The 15369-nt window shown below is 46.2% G+C and overlaps 2 protein-coding genes across 2 annotated transcripts in view; one reads left to right on the plus strand and one right to left on the minus strand.

Annotated features, from left to right (window-relative positions):
* LOC139754534 (chloride intracellular channel exl-1-like) overlaps positions 1–9833 on the minus strand; it is a 72063-nt gene extending 62230 nt beyond the window's left edge. Inside the window, exon 1 of the mRNA XM_071671850.1 lies at positions 9268–9833. The gene's annotated coding sequence lies outside the window, so the exon portion shown is untranslated. The remainder of the gene's footprint in view (positions 1–9267) is intronic.
* The window catches only part of LOC139754537 (transcription initiation factor TFIID subunit 10-like), a 105245-nt gene that overhangs the window by 64327 nt on the left and 25549 nt on the right, over positions 1–15369 (plus strand). The gene's annotated exons all lie outside the window — the stretch shown is intronic.

Here is a 15369-nt window from a genome sequence, read left to right on the forward strand (position 1 = left end):
CTGTTATCCAACACTGTCATGCCCTTGAATTCGTATAATTGGGGAAATGAAACTTAACCTTGCCTTTGTTATGCTCCGTGAGAAGAGCGTCTGAAATTTAAGAGGATACGCCCAAAGAGATTTTTCATGGTAGACAAGATAACGAAAATCAAAATGATGGTCACTGGATTGTTTTATATATGTGGTATTTAAGTCACTGTCAAGGTAAGTGGAATTTGGGTCATGTATATGCCAGTTTAACCTCGACTATGCAGGTGTAAGCTGGCGGCGGACCAGCGTTTGCTTACCCACTGTCGGCTCGTACTGTCCAGCCAATCTCATTCATGACAGAGACTGTTGATTGTATGCAAAGAGGGGATGGACAACCCGAGAGCCGTGTAGGAAAGAGTTTCCTAACAACCTCTTACTACGAAGGTAGTTGGATTTCATGACAGAAACTTTAAGCAAATTAAAAGAATATTGTCACGTTATAAATCATTGGCCACCCGACCGTTTTTCGTCCACACTTTATCAATTAGTTGTGATCGTTCGATGCGTTCATGTGATGACTGACATACAAACTTTTCTTTCCATTGGTGGTTGAAATTCTATAAAGAGAATGCAGGAGTAAAACCGAGTGGAAATCAATGAATGGAAGTACATAGTTCCAGCTCCCTTATATGAGTTTAATGAAAATGCAACAATATTATTTCTAGTAGGCTAGACCCCGGCCCAGATTTGAAAAGGCAAGAAAGATCCCGGGCCAATTTTGTTAAAGGCAAGACAGATCCTGGACCTTCTTTTGTGAGGGCAAGATTAGATCCCCGGCCCACAATATGAGGGCAAGATCAAATCCCTAGCCTAGTTTTGAGGGCAAGTCAGACTTCCCTCCAGTGCTGTGAGGGCAAGATCGTACTTCCAGCTCACTATTTTGAAGGCAAAATCATACCTACTCCAATGCACTGAGGGGAAGAACATACCTCCAGCCCGCTGTTGTGAGAGCAAGAGCAGACCCTCTCTAATGTTGTGTGAGCAAGAGAATCCCCACCACTGTTATGAGGATAAGATGAGCCCCTCCCCCTCCCACACACACACCCTTACAGTTAAAGAAAAAAAGTCTACTTCACCAAGGCTGCCTATTCAGGGTATCTTCTTACGGAGAGCATGTGCGGAAAACAAGTGGTTACTTATATAAACACACACAATTATCTCATGCGGTCCGTCCAAATAGCGTAGCCCTTAATTCCCGTATGATGGGCGGGGTGGCTATCGTATTTTAGTAGTGTGTGCTAATGTTATCTACACTGAGAGTTAGACGAAATATTCTGTCGTGTGAACAGTTGGTAGAGATTTATAATGGATTCGATTCGATTTAGTGGAAGATTTTTGATATACCATCTAAATACTTAAGTAGCCGTGGGTGTGGACTCAGTTCGATCGTATTGGAAGATTTTGATATACCATTATTTAAGTAGCTCTGGGTTTGGACTCATCCCAAACTTGCTCGATTAGTACCGGAATGTATTTCGGTAAGAAACGTAATCAGAACTTGAATATATTACTTAGTTTTACTTACAGACGAGGATCTTGGTCTAAAATGTGGTTGGAACGAGTGGTCACAGGCAAATTACTTTTAAGATAGTTTTCAGTCCTGATTGTAATGTCGGTCAGCACGATACTAGGAAAGAAAACTAGGTTTTAGATTTTCACATTTTGATAATCTTCGCAGTGTTCATGACACGATAAGCTGGAATGTTATTGTGAATGTGGAAACGATATGGCCGTTGCTTGGAAGAATTTTAGTGAAAGTGTATTTTTGTGACCTGTCGTAATAAGAGTCATTTTCAAAACTGTGACATAAAGGTAGAACAACTGAATAAAGAGCTGCCTTTTGTATAGGAAAATAGATTACTCAAGAAGCTTACGGAGAGGGAAATCCAAAGCCATAGAAATAACTAAAAAAATGTAACTCAAACGACAATAGTCTCGAAAATAGCAAAAGACACCCTAAAGAATTTTATGAATATGTTATAAGTAAGGGAGTTATTACGAAGGCAAAAAGTCCATTTCTCTCAGAAAACGGCGATCAATTTTTTTTTTTTTTCATCTATTTATACCGTTGAAGACATTATTTGTGGTCCAAATCCAGGTCCATTGATAGAACATTTTGCAATCTATTGACATACAAGAACAAGATATAATGTCAGCTGTGAATGGTGGTAAGATATAGCAGAAGGTCCTGGTAAGTTTTATCCACGAAAAAATGAGCCGAAAATGAGATAGTTAACGAATCGACGCGTGGGTGGGTTTTAATGAAATCGGTACGTCTAACAAAATCTGCTTTATTTTTTTGAGTGAATCAGTATTCATGATGAAGGTAAAGTGATACACTTTGATTTTCAGAAAACACTCGATAAAGCATCGCATCAAAGATCACCGACAAAAGTTCAGTCACATAGTGTAGATGAGGTAGTAGTAAGGTGGCTAGGAAATTGGTTGAGTGGCCGTAAACAAAGGGAGGCGATTAACGGTAAGACTTTGAACGTCGTTGTTAGACATCAAGTGGTGTGCCGCAGGAATCAGTCTTGGGATCGGTTCTGTTTATGATATACATCAATCGCAGTAAAATCGGACTACCGTATCTAAGAATTCTCTGAAGTTTAATGACGGACTAAGATATGAAAATTCGCCGTGGACACTAAGCTTGGAAAGAAAGCTGCATTAGAAACAACGTACTGCCGTTAATGGCTTAACAGCAGCACATTGATGGACATGTTCATAGGCGGCAAATGTTAGCGTTCCCCACACCCCCAGTGAGGTATGGTTCCCCCCAACAACTCCTCCTTCTAATATAGAACTGTCCCTCAGCCCCGCCCTCCGTGAAATCCCCTTTCCTTACCGAGGAGCAGTGCCACAACCTCACCACCCTCTTGAACAGTGGAGAACCTTGCAAAGCATTTATTTTTTCTTTATCATAACACACGCCATGCCAGCGTAAGCACTCATCTTTCCCACGACTCATCTCGGCTAGCTGTGAGTAATGTTGTGGGACGTCGGCAGATTTATTCGACCGTATACACCGTGCAGTGTTAGTGCTGGACACCTGCGTTTGTATAGAGCAAAGATGGTGTTGGACGCCCTAGTCTGTATCCGGCACAGGTGGTGATTGACGCCCTGGTCTGTATACGGCGCAGGTGACGCTTGACGCCCGTGCTCATCTGACCATGGTGGGAAGTCCAGTCATTAGCCATATTTGCCCAGCCCCCTTCACCATCACATGCTATTTCTAGGTAAATGACTTGCCAGAAGTTCGATTCACTCGGCAGTTAACCTTGTCAGCGTCGGGTCAAGGGTGTTAAGTCATGGTGGACTGTTCCCCGTCATGGCCCGCCCCACCCCGATCTCTCATCATCATCATCAGGTACTGCACCTGGGTGTGGCTGGCGTGAGGTGCCACCTTCGAACCTCTGGTGTGTGTTGCCTAAGAGAGAGGGAGAGAGACAGACTGGCCTCTTGCGACACGCCAGGGGAGGCTCTCGGGCGATGACGACCGCAGAAATGATCGCTGCATGCGTCTTTCGCACTGAGGCCTCCCCAACCTAACCATATCCATTATTAGGTCGTCCGCACTGGTGTTCCCAAGGGTGGTCGTTTGCAACCACATTTTCTTGACAGTCAGGTCTTGCGCTGTGAGGTGATCGAAGGTTTACTCTCTGGCTGATTGTCGCTCTAGTAACACCTTCAGCGGTTGGTCAGGTTCCATCAGAGACGCTGGGAAACCTTTGTCTGGACAACTGGAAATGGTTTTCGGTGGTTGCAGTTGACGCTGTGACAATACGATTATCGTATGTAATAACATTTTGGTGTAATCTGTCTCTCCCTTCCTTCCAGCTCTACCAAGTCGTTCATGTGTCGGAATATGTTCGTCTTTTCTTCCCAGAGATGTCATATTAGACGTCCTTGCAGCAGCATCTAACTCAACTCTGTTTTAATAGCAGCATTTCTCTCTTATTTTCCCTTCCTGTTGTACTGTATGACTCAGACAGTACGTCTCTCCCCCGACCGTAGAATGACAGGCGTCTCTTCGAGACATCCTCTCTTACCCACAGGTTGTCAGTGATTAGGTTGCGGTGTTTATCATGTGTTCCTGCCATTTATGTCACCTTCTGTAGAGATACACATCCCGGACGCCACCGTGATCAGCACAGGATGAACCCAGCAGCACCAAGGACAGGCGTCAGGTACAGTGTTGCTATGTTGGCAGGTAGGTCCACTGTTGCATCCCTACTGCGTCTCGTAATCTTTTGACCACGGCGGTGGCGCGACCTTTGACCTGGCACTGAAGGGCCGGATCACCATACTTAAAGGGCCATATCGTCGTTTTCAAAGGGTGAATATGTATAGGTACATAGAGGAGAAGATATACATAAGTATATAGGATATAGGTAACAGAGATTGATAGAGAACACAGGTAACAGATGAGGTTCTGATGGGCTGTAACATAGTTACCTCCTGAAGAATTGGAGTTTTTCCTCCTTGCGTCATCGTTTGATCTCCCATCCCATCCCCTACGCCGCGTTATATATATATATATATATATATATATATATATATATATATATATATATATATATATATATATATATATATTCTTTTCTTCTTTCAAACTATTCGCCATTTCCCGCATTAGCGAGGTAGCGTTAAGAACAGAGGACTGGGCCTTTGAGGGAATACCCTCACCTGGCCCAATTCTCTGTTCCTTCTTTTGGAAAATTGAAAAAAAAAAAAAAACCCGAGAGGGGAGGATATCCAGCCCCCCGCTCCCTCCCCTTTTAGTCGCCTTCTACGACACGCAGGGAATACGTGGGAAGTATTCTTAATCCCCTATCCCCAGGGATAATATATATATATATATATATATATATATATATATATATATATATATATATATATATATATATATATATATATATAGTATATATTATATATATATATATACTCACGTTTCATCTCTCGTTTCAACATGGCCTTAGCAGAGCTCAGGGTCATTTCCTGTGTTTGTCATATGAAGACAACACTCGCTCATCCCATTCTTTCAAAAAAAAAAAAAAAAATACCTCGACACATTTTGTTGTGTGAGAAGTCTTGGATTCTTATTACACTTTACCACCTCGTCACTTCAGCTTTATGTACTGAATATACTTTTTGCCTCCAGCGTCCACCCCGTGGTGTAGCGGTTAGCGTTCCTGACCGTGACGCATTTACGGGGGGCTGCCCAGGGCCGAGCGCATAGGTTCGAATCCTGGTTACGGCAGTTGGTCTACAGTTGATCCAGCTCTTCATCCATCTGTAGGGGTTGGTCAATAGAATGGGTAGTTGTCTCAGGCTAGGAAATATATATATATATATATATATATATATATATATATATATATATATTTTTTTTTTTTTTTTTTTTTTTTTTTTTTTATACTTTGTCGCTGTCTCCCGCGTTTGCGAGGTAGCGCAAGGAAACAGACGAAAGAAATGGCCCAACCCCCCCCCCCCCATACACATGTACATACACACGTCCACACACGCAAATATACATACCTACACAGCTTTCCATGGTTTACCCCAGACGCTTCACATGCCTTGATTCAATCCACTGACAGCACGTCAACCCCTGTATACCACATGGCTCCAATTCACTCTATTCCTTGCCCTCCTTTCACCCTCCTGCATGTTCAGGCCCCGATCACACAAAATCTTTTTCACTCCATCTTTCCACCTCCAATTTGGTCTCCCTCTTCTCCTCGTTCCCTCCACCTCCGACACATATATCCTCTTGGTCAATCTTTCCTCACTCATTCTCTCCATGTGCCCAAACCATTTCAAAACACCCTCTTCTGCTCTCTCAACCACGCTCTTTTTATTTCCACACATCTCTCTTACCCTTACGTTACTTACTCGATCAAACCACCTCACACCACACATTGTCCTCAAACATCTCATTTCCAGCACATCCATCCTCCTGCGCACATCTCTATCCATAGCCCACGCCTCGCAACCATACAACATTGTTGGAACCACTATTCCTTCAAACATACCCATTTTTGCTTTCCGAGATAATGTTCTCGACTTCCACACATTTTTCAAGGCTCCCAAAATTTTCGCCCCCTCCCCCACCCTATGATCCACTTCCGCTTCCATGGTTCCATCCGCTGCCAGATCCACTCCCAGATATCTAAAACACTTCACTTCCTCCAGTTTTTCTCCATTCAAACTCACCTCCCAATTGACTTGACCCTCACCCCTACTGTACCTAATAACCTTGCTCTTATTCCCATTTACTCTTAACTTTCTTCTTCCACACACTTTACCAAACTCAGTCACCAGCTTCTGCAGTTTCTCACATGAATCAGCCACCAGTGCTGTATCATCAGCGAACAACAACTGACTCACTTCCCAATATATATATATATATATTCCTATGAGTCCACGGGGAAAATGAAACACGGTAAGTTCCCAAGTGCACTTTCGTGTGATAACCACATCATCAGGGGAGACACAAGAGAGAAATATAAGTCAGTTGATATACGTCGATGAAACGAAGCTAGGACGCCATTTGGTAAACATGCGATTGTCCAAGACAATATATATATATCGTTAATGGGATGGCCTTAAGTAGAGCTTCGGATGCCCGTGCCGTCTTAGCTAACATAATGAAAATACATGTGCACGATGAATTTGGCGGGGTTACCCGCACAAATCATATCACTCCTTAACAAAGTCAGTTGTTGGGTAATCCCACTCATCAGACGGTGGAGGTTGGAGTTCCTCCTCCCCTCTCGTGCATTTGATTGGATCAGACATACGGGAGGAGAGAGAGAGAGAGAGAGAGAGAGAGAGAGAGAGAGAGAGAGAGAGAGAGAGAGAGAGAGAGAGGCGTAAGCTGCCCCGGAGGCCAGGGCTTTAGACTCATTCAAGACGAGACGGCCTCCACAGTTACGCAGATTGGATTAAATAGCTCGGATACGAAATGCCCTTCATCTTTTTTTTCTCTGATACATAGCAACCAACATGGTAAGGGTTGAACATGCCTTAATCAAGGTCTTGTGGAGTGAAATATGGCGTCCTAAATACGTCTTTTCGTTGTACATCAGCTGACTTATAATTCTTTCTTGTATCTCCCCTGATGATGTGATTATTACACGAAAGTGCACTTGGGAACTTTATCGTGTTTCATTTTTCCCCGTGGACTCATAGGAATATACTTGATCACGCGCAAAATTGTGATCCTTTCCAATATATATATATATATATATATATATATATATATATATATATATATATATATATATATATATTTATTTTTTTTTTTTCATACTATTCACCATTTCCCGCATTAGCAAGGTAGCGTTAAGAACAGAGGACTGGGCCTTAGAGGGAATATCCTCACCTGGCCCCCTTCTCTGTTCCTTCTTTTGGAAAATTGAAAAAAAAAAAAAATGAGAGGGGAAGATTTCCAGCCCCCCGCTCCCTTCCCTTTTAGTCGCCTTCTACGACACGCAGGGAATACGTGGGAAGTATTCTTTCTCCCCTATCCCCTATATATATATATATATATATATATATATATATATATATATATATATATATATATATATATATATATACACACACACACACACACACACACACACAAGGGAAGAAAGCAGAGGTTCCCGTATAAAGCTAACTCGTAGAGATAGAGAGATAATTGGAAGAGGGAAAGGCAAGGGAAGGGATTCCCACAACGTCACTGCTTGAGGTGGAGGTGGAGCGGAGGGGGATGACGGTATCATAACGGTCAATCCTCGTGTAGTCGGTCATCGCACAGCAACTGAGGGATGGAGGAGCCAGATGCTGCTCCCAGCCGTAAGAGCTGAGATGATGGATCACACGAAGGACACTGCGTCCTTAACCACGCCTGACGGGACGTCGCAACCTTGTGTGGCTGGAAGGTACGGAAAGATGAAGAGACGATCGTGATTGATGGCTTCTTTCCTTTTCCGTGGTGATGGTACGCGATGAGCCCCGTGCCGAGGGGAGAGGAGGGAAGGGGAGGGATGTTGATGACCTGCTCATCATGTTGGTATCCCGGGGGTAGGGAAACTGGGCCCCTCCGCCCCTCCCCGCTGCAGGAGATGGATGCTGCAACCCCAGCCCCAAAGGGCTCGAGACGAATGCACGAGAGGAATGCCCTCAGGGGTAGTGTTGTGAACCAGTTCCCCGGACGCAGATAAGGGAATCGTGTGGCTCCGGGCTGCGCGTGTTATGGCGTCAACTGGTCAGACAGGAGGTCTGTGAAGAGGGGTGTGGGTGGGAGGGTGTCAGGGAGTGTGATGATGCTTACCTTGGTCTTGATCGTTTTGCCCAGTTGTCGTCTCGTTGTTTTATATGACATTGTGGATGTGGATGTGTGACAGGCACCTGTTGGGGTTAGACGTGGATAGATTTTGGCCAAGGGGGGGGGGGGGGGAAGAATGAAGTGGATTAGAAGGGAATCGTCTCACCTGAAGCTGTGTCTGCTTTGGTTCTAGGTGTTTGTAGGTTAGCGTTAGTTAAGATGGGTGGGAAAGGCGTCGAAAGGTGTGGGAGCCTTGGGGATGGTGTGGGAGAGAGATAGATAGATAGTTAGATAGATAGATAGATAGATAGACAGATAGATAGATAGATAGAGAGAGAGAGAGAGAGAGAGAGAGAGAGAGAGAGAGAGAGAGAGAGAGAGAGAGAGGATGTGGGGGTCTGAGGGCGAGGTATGGGATTGGGAGGACTGAGGATGGGGGAATGTGCATGCGAAGCGTGGTACCTTTATAGATAGTCTGAGGAGATGGGATGTCGAACCCAGCTTCCCTCTCCCTCTTCCCTGAGGAGGCCAGCCTTCCGCAGGTAGTACACCACCACTTATGTCACTCACACCCGTGGCCTTCCCACACATTCCTCCATGACAGGACAAAATACATAACCTATCTCATACATGGTCATCTGGTAATGAGTTCTCCAATCTCATCCTTTTGCTCCATGACTCTAGTAGTAAACCTATAGGAATGGACGCAGTTTACCTTTTCCTTTTCAGCCTCAACATGTTCGAATCGAAGAAAATTGATTTATATGGTAACGATTCCACAGTTGACAAATTACTTCTCGTTAATTTCATGTAATAGGAATTCATACAGTATTTCACTTTGGGTCTTGAGGGGAGCAAAGTGAGGTTAGGGGTTGGGAGAGACGGGCGGCCCGCCTCTCCCCCCAACAGGAGCTCACCTGGTGGTATGGGGACCCCCCTGCGGGCCAGCAGGTGTTGGTGGGGGGGATGTCTGTCAGTCAGGAGGCGTCCTCTCTAGGTGTAGTGTCTCCTGCGTTGTGCTCTTCCCCAGCCTTCGTTTTCCAAGTGTCACACTCGACGAGAACGGACCACTACTTGTTCATCATCGTTCGATCACACTTTTGATCTCCGTCACGCCGATCACGTAAGTTAGGGACAGGTCGTATAGCATCTGAAGCACGGGTGTCGCCTCAGACAAGTCGCACCATCAACTCATTTTCTGTTCTCGGGTTAAAACGAGGTGTGCGTAGCGTTTACGTCGGGCGCACGAGGAGCGGCTGACACTGACACACACACACACACACGTGTACACAGGAGCTAGGGTGGGAGGTGCTCCCGCTGCGGCAGCTCACCACATACTGGAGCCACCACAACCAAGTTGCTGGATAACGCTCACTCCTCCACCACCACCGCCGCCGCCACCACCATCGCCTCCACCACCACCGCCACTCAGAACGGCAGCGGACCCAGCACCCTCACTGTTGCCCTGCCTGACGCCCAGCCCGCCACAGACCCCCATCGCCCGACCTAACGCGCGCTCCGGAGCTCCGCCCTTCCTACAAGGGACACTCCCATCTCCTCCCTGCCTCAGCTCGTACCTCGTCTGTATCCCCGTCGTGCTGGTCTTTCCCCGCACGTCGGTGAGCTACCGTTTCTGTGACGTGGTATCGATCATTCATCATCGCTCTGAGGCACAATTGACTGGGACCAGCACATTCCAATGGCCATTCTGTTATGCTGCCGCGCGCTTTTTCCTGCACGTCTGAGAGAGAGAACTGTCAAGTCTGCAGCCACAGACCTCAAGAGTTCACACGCTGCCTGTGGAGTGACACTTGGTGTCGGGTGGGGCCCTACGACAGACGTGTCATTACCAGTGATAACCCTTGGCCGCCTCTCGTACCCTTGGCCGCCACGAGAGGTAATGATGATGCTAATTGGGCATTATGAAGACCATGAACCGAAAATATGCTGGCACCCTCTTCAATGACACCAGCATGTCGGTGCCCTAATACAGCGGACCCGTTGTACTGTGTTGATACTCGTATGCACCGTGTGGAACATGTGTTGATTACTTGATGATTTTTAGTAGAGGATAACGTCACATTTGTGATTCCCCGTCCTTCGTACTCGCTATTCTAGTAACAGAACAGCGTAAAGTGGAGAGTTTGTGTGGTGCATTAACAGGAGCATCGTAGAGTCTCATGCAGGTCTCCACTATTTTGTCATAGTGTGTGTGTGTGTGTGTGTGTGTGTGTGTGTGTGTGTGTGTGTGTGTGTGTGTTATTGCCTATTTGTACTGTTCGAGTAGGGAGTTTTACACTCGTGGGGCCCCCCATCTCTTGAACATTCTGTGCTATTACACAACCTTTTAAACTTCTGTCTGTCCTCCGCATTTATCTCATCCTGGTTCAGTTTATTCCATTCATCCACATCTCTTATAAAAGTAATTTCTTTAAATATCTTTTTTTTTTTAACAAGTTTCATGCTTAATTTCATATTAAGTCCTGTGGTTGTTCTGTCGCTGCATCTTTCGAAGAACTGATCTCTGTCTGCATCATCAGCCTGGTTTAAAAGTTAAAGATTGTGATCAGGTCACTCCTAACTCTATTTTCTTCCTCGGTGGGCAAATCCGAGGCTTCTAGACCTTCCCTGTAATTCAGCTCTCTTAATTTTGATTCATCTCTGTTGCCCTTATCTGGACCTTCTCTGTTAGCTGACTGTGCATCTTATGGTGCGGTGACCAAAGTTAAGAAGCCTATACTAGTGTTGGCCTTATGTATGACATGAGCAACTTACTAAGTATTTCCTTAACCATACATTTTGAAAAGCTATTCTAGTATTTGCCAGGAGACACTTTGTGTCCTTAGCTATACTCCCGATGCGAGACTCTGGGGATAGGTTATGGACGATGCCACCTCCCAGGTCCCTCAGTCGCTGGAGGGTGTGACAGGGAGAATGGCAGCTGGAGGAGCGCCAGAGACAGCGCATCTTCTCCTGAGAGAGGAGGAAGTGGCTGAGGGGGAAGGAGAGAGAGAGAGAGAGAGAGAGAGAGAGAGAGAGAGAGAGAGAGAGAGAGAGAGAGAGAGAGAGAGAGAGAGAAGGAGGGGGAGGAGGTTGTGGTTGGACCAGGACGTCCACAGCCCTGAAGCATGTTTCCCGTGGGTAGTATTCCTGTTGACGCTCGTTTTTCTCGTTTCCCATCCGCTTTACGTTTACGACGTATCAGACGAATTTTGGAGTCCTGTATAAGTCACCTCGTAACGGTGACGCAATCCTCCTCATTTTTCACTTCCCTTGTGACCTTTTACGTCATCTGGACACATGGTCAGGTAGGAGTCCAGACGTGTTTGGCAAGTCATTCACATAAACTGAGAGGAGTAACGGGTCCAGGGCAGAACACCTCCCTACAGCACTCTACTGCCGACCTCCACCCATTTCAAGAAGGCTCCTTTGACGTTCGCCCTTTGTTCCCTCCCGCGAAGATAATCTACCTGAGGAGTCGTCTCTTCTTCTTGCTTGGTGATCCCGCTTCTTGTCCAGTACAGTTTCAGATCCTTTCTATCAGTCGAGATACAAATGATTTCAGTACAGTTTTAGATTCTGGCAAACCAAACACACACAGTTTCATTACAGTTTCAGATTTTCTCTGGCAATTTAGATGCATTCAGTTTCAGTACAGTTTTTTCAGATCCTTTTGTATCAGTCGAGATACAAATGATTTCAGTACAGTGTCAGATTCTGGCAAACCAGACACAAACAGTTTTAGTACAGGTTCAGATTCTCCTTGGCAATCCAGATACAAACAGTCCACCCAAACCTTTGCGGGAAGTCGTCCATTCGCTTTCTGATGTATGTTTTTTCAGTGCCTTACAGACCACAGTCGTCAGTGAGACCATTCTGTAGTTCAGTGCCTCGTTCCGATCTCTTTTCTTATCGATGACTATCATGTATGTGTGTGTGTGTGTGTGTGTGTGTGTGTGTGTGTGTCCGGCTGGGTGTAAATCTGTTGCCGCCTCGCTCCCGTCAGCCTCTCATCATTAGCATGACAGAGTGGTGTGCAGCTGGCAGCGTGGAGGAGGAGTGAGGTACTGTTCACCACCCGAGCGTGAATGGGAACTTCGACGCACTCTTTCACGGAACATTGTGTCCCACGCTGAACGTCCCCAACAATGTTCCTCGGCAGCTCAATACGACTGTGTGGTGTCGCTGCTCCGTCGCGCAGGACATCCGTAACAATGTTCTTCATCAGCTCATGCGACTGTGTGGTGTCGCTGCGCTGTCGCAACTGTCGTAACTTAAAGGTTCACGTGCGTAGGGCAGAGTCAGGAATTGGGGGAGTCATCAGCAACCCCCATTAGACTGAGGAACACCCGTTAGGCAGCAGCGATGGAACAACACAGCGGAGGGAGAGAGAGCAGGCGGGCGGTCAACACCATGAGCCACACCGCAACACATTCATACGTAGTCAAACAAGAAAGAGAGGCAACGAGGCGGCGTGGTGTACCCGGCCCTCGTGGCGTCCCTCAGGCGAGGATGGTCACGGGGCAGGGGTCCCACCACAGCCGTATGCTCCCAGCCGACCAGGGCGCGTCCACAGTCTTGTCACCAACAGATTGGCGGTTGAAGAAAGGAAAGGCTACGAAGGACTGGCAGAGAGAGAGAGAGGTGGAGGTGGTGGGGGATTTCTGAAACGAGAGGACACTCGATAGTCAAGAGTCTATACAAAGTTGACGTTACGTCGCCTTTCACACCACCTTGGGGGATGGGGAGGGATCATTAGAGTGTTAAGATCATGAGGGATACAGATAGATATGGGACGCATAGCCCTTTTGATGGTTTCTCTTCCCTCTGTACTTTACAGGCGTGCAGAAACACCTGACAGGCCACTTCAGATGTTGAGGAACTCGATGGCTAAGATAGTGGGAATTAGATGTGTTTATTTTTTAGTAAAGGCGGCATAGAAAGCTTGCTGAATTGCACAGACAGCACGACTGACAAATAGGGTCTGAAAGAGATGTTCAGGAGATAATTGGTTTCTACGTATTAGGGAAACACAGTCTTGGAGACAGTGTGTGTTAAGATGAAAGATGCCTTGCATTATGGATATATTCAGCCACAGTGGGTAGACCAGAGAGAGAGAGAGAGAGAGAGAGAGAGAGAGAGAGAGAGAGAGAGAGAGGACGTGACCCAGCTGTTAGACAATTAAAGGATTATAGATTAAGGAGTTGGCCAGGTGACCTGTTAATATCTTGCTTTCGTTTCCAGGTGAGGACAGGTCACTTGACCATACTTAAACATCTCGCTCCTCTCCCCAGGGTTGTAAGGTGATGATGGTGTTTATAAATGAAGGGTATTCATTGTAATGTTCGGGGAACAATGGACGTAGGTGTGAGGTGCCTTTATTCTGCAGGTACTGGCGATGCTTGTTCCTGGTGTATCCAGTATCCAGGATGACTTACCAGTTGGAATCGAGTCCTTCCTGAGAGAAATATGGAATAGTTAAGGAGGAAAGTTTGCCTCTACCACTGGTGAGGTGCGCGTTTGTAAAGTGCATCCATGCCAGGTGTAGCGTAATGAAGATATGAAGGTTACTAAGACGAGGCCAAACCATTAACTCTGTCGTGTCGCTAGGAGTAAGTTATTAAGGATGTATCAGTCAGAAGAACTGGGGCTTGTCGCCAGAAGACCACACAAAGGGGACAGGGAGATAAAACTATGTACACTAGTCATTATCAGGAGTGCCTTCATATTCGAAGATATCAAGAGAAGTGTACACATTGCCAGTTTGGTCATCCCCACTTGACGAGACATTGTGACCTGTGCCGCTGGAGGTAAACAGTAGGGACGATAGCCAGCCTAAGACTCTGTCTACTTTAAAGTTGGATGATTGGAACAAGTGAAGTAAGACGTAAAGGAGGTTGAGTGTGTTAGGAAGTTCAATAAGGAATTGTATGGTCGTAAACAAAAGCTTTAAGAGAGAGAGTTTTGGTCCCAAGACTAATGGAACTCCATCCTTGTGTACATGGAGATAAGAATACACACACACACACACACACACACACACACACACACACACACACACACACACACACAGGGAGGTGAGGGGTGAGGCAGACAGCTGAGGCGAGACTCCCCCACATGTGACGTATGATGACATGACCAGATGTTCCCCACTGCTGACCCTTGACCCGTCACCACCACCGCCAGGAACCCCCCTCCCTCTCCAGGTTTACGTTGGTCTTGCGTTGTTACCGGGCCCTCAGCCATATAGAGAGCCTCAGCCATTCAAGACCCATATAAGGGGCCCTCAGCCATATATATAGAGCTTCAGCCATATAAGACCCATATAAGGGGCCCTCAGTCATGTATCGAGCTTCAGCCGTACAAGACCCATATAAGGGGCCCTCAGTCATGTATAGAGCTTCAGCCATATAAGACCCATATAAGGGGCCCTCAGCCATGTATAGAGCTTCAGCCGTACAAGACCGATATTAGGGGCCCTCAGCCGTATAAGAAAGCTTCAGCCATATAAGACCTATATAAGGGGCCCACAGCTATATTAAGTATAGTCTTGTATAGGCTATCAACCATATAGTCACGAGGACCCGTAGCAATATAGGATGGACTGGCCCTGTGGGGGAACTCGAGGAAATTGTAATATTCCTGGTCACGTTTTGGATTCTAAACCATACAAGGATCTCAATCGTTCCAGGACCTGGAGTTGTATGGGAAGAACTCCAGACCTAAAGGAGTCATTTACTGTAGGAGGTGTAGCCGCATAGGCTTCCCCACAACGGTGTGTGTGTGTGTGTGCCTTAACTACCTAGTGATCCCCATCCATATCTTGAACGCTAACTATCTAGTAATCCCCACCTGTATTGGGACCCCCCTTGGCCATTTAAGGGTCCCCATGTAACCTGTTATCACTTGAGTGCCCCAAGCCATGTAGAGAGAGCCCAGGTTGAAGAAAGGAACTGCTAATTACAGGGATGACATACTGTCCTTACAGCGACCTGTTAGCCTATGTTGATATGGACTCT

This window comes from Panulirus ornatus, chromosome 17 (genome assembly GCF_036320965.1).
Source record: "Panulirus ornatus isolate Po-2019 chromosome 17, ASM3632096v1, whole genome shotgun sequence".
Classification (NCBI taxonomy): domain Eukaryota; kingdom Metazoa; phylum Arthropoda; class Malacostraca; order Decapoda; family Palinuridae; genus Panulirus; species Panulirus ornatus.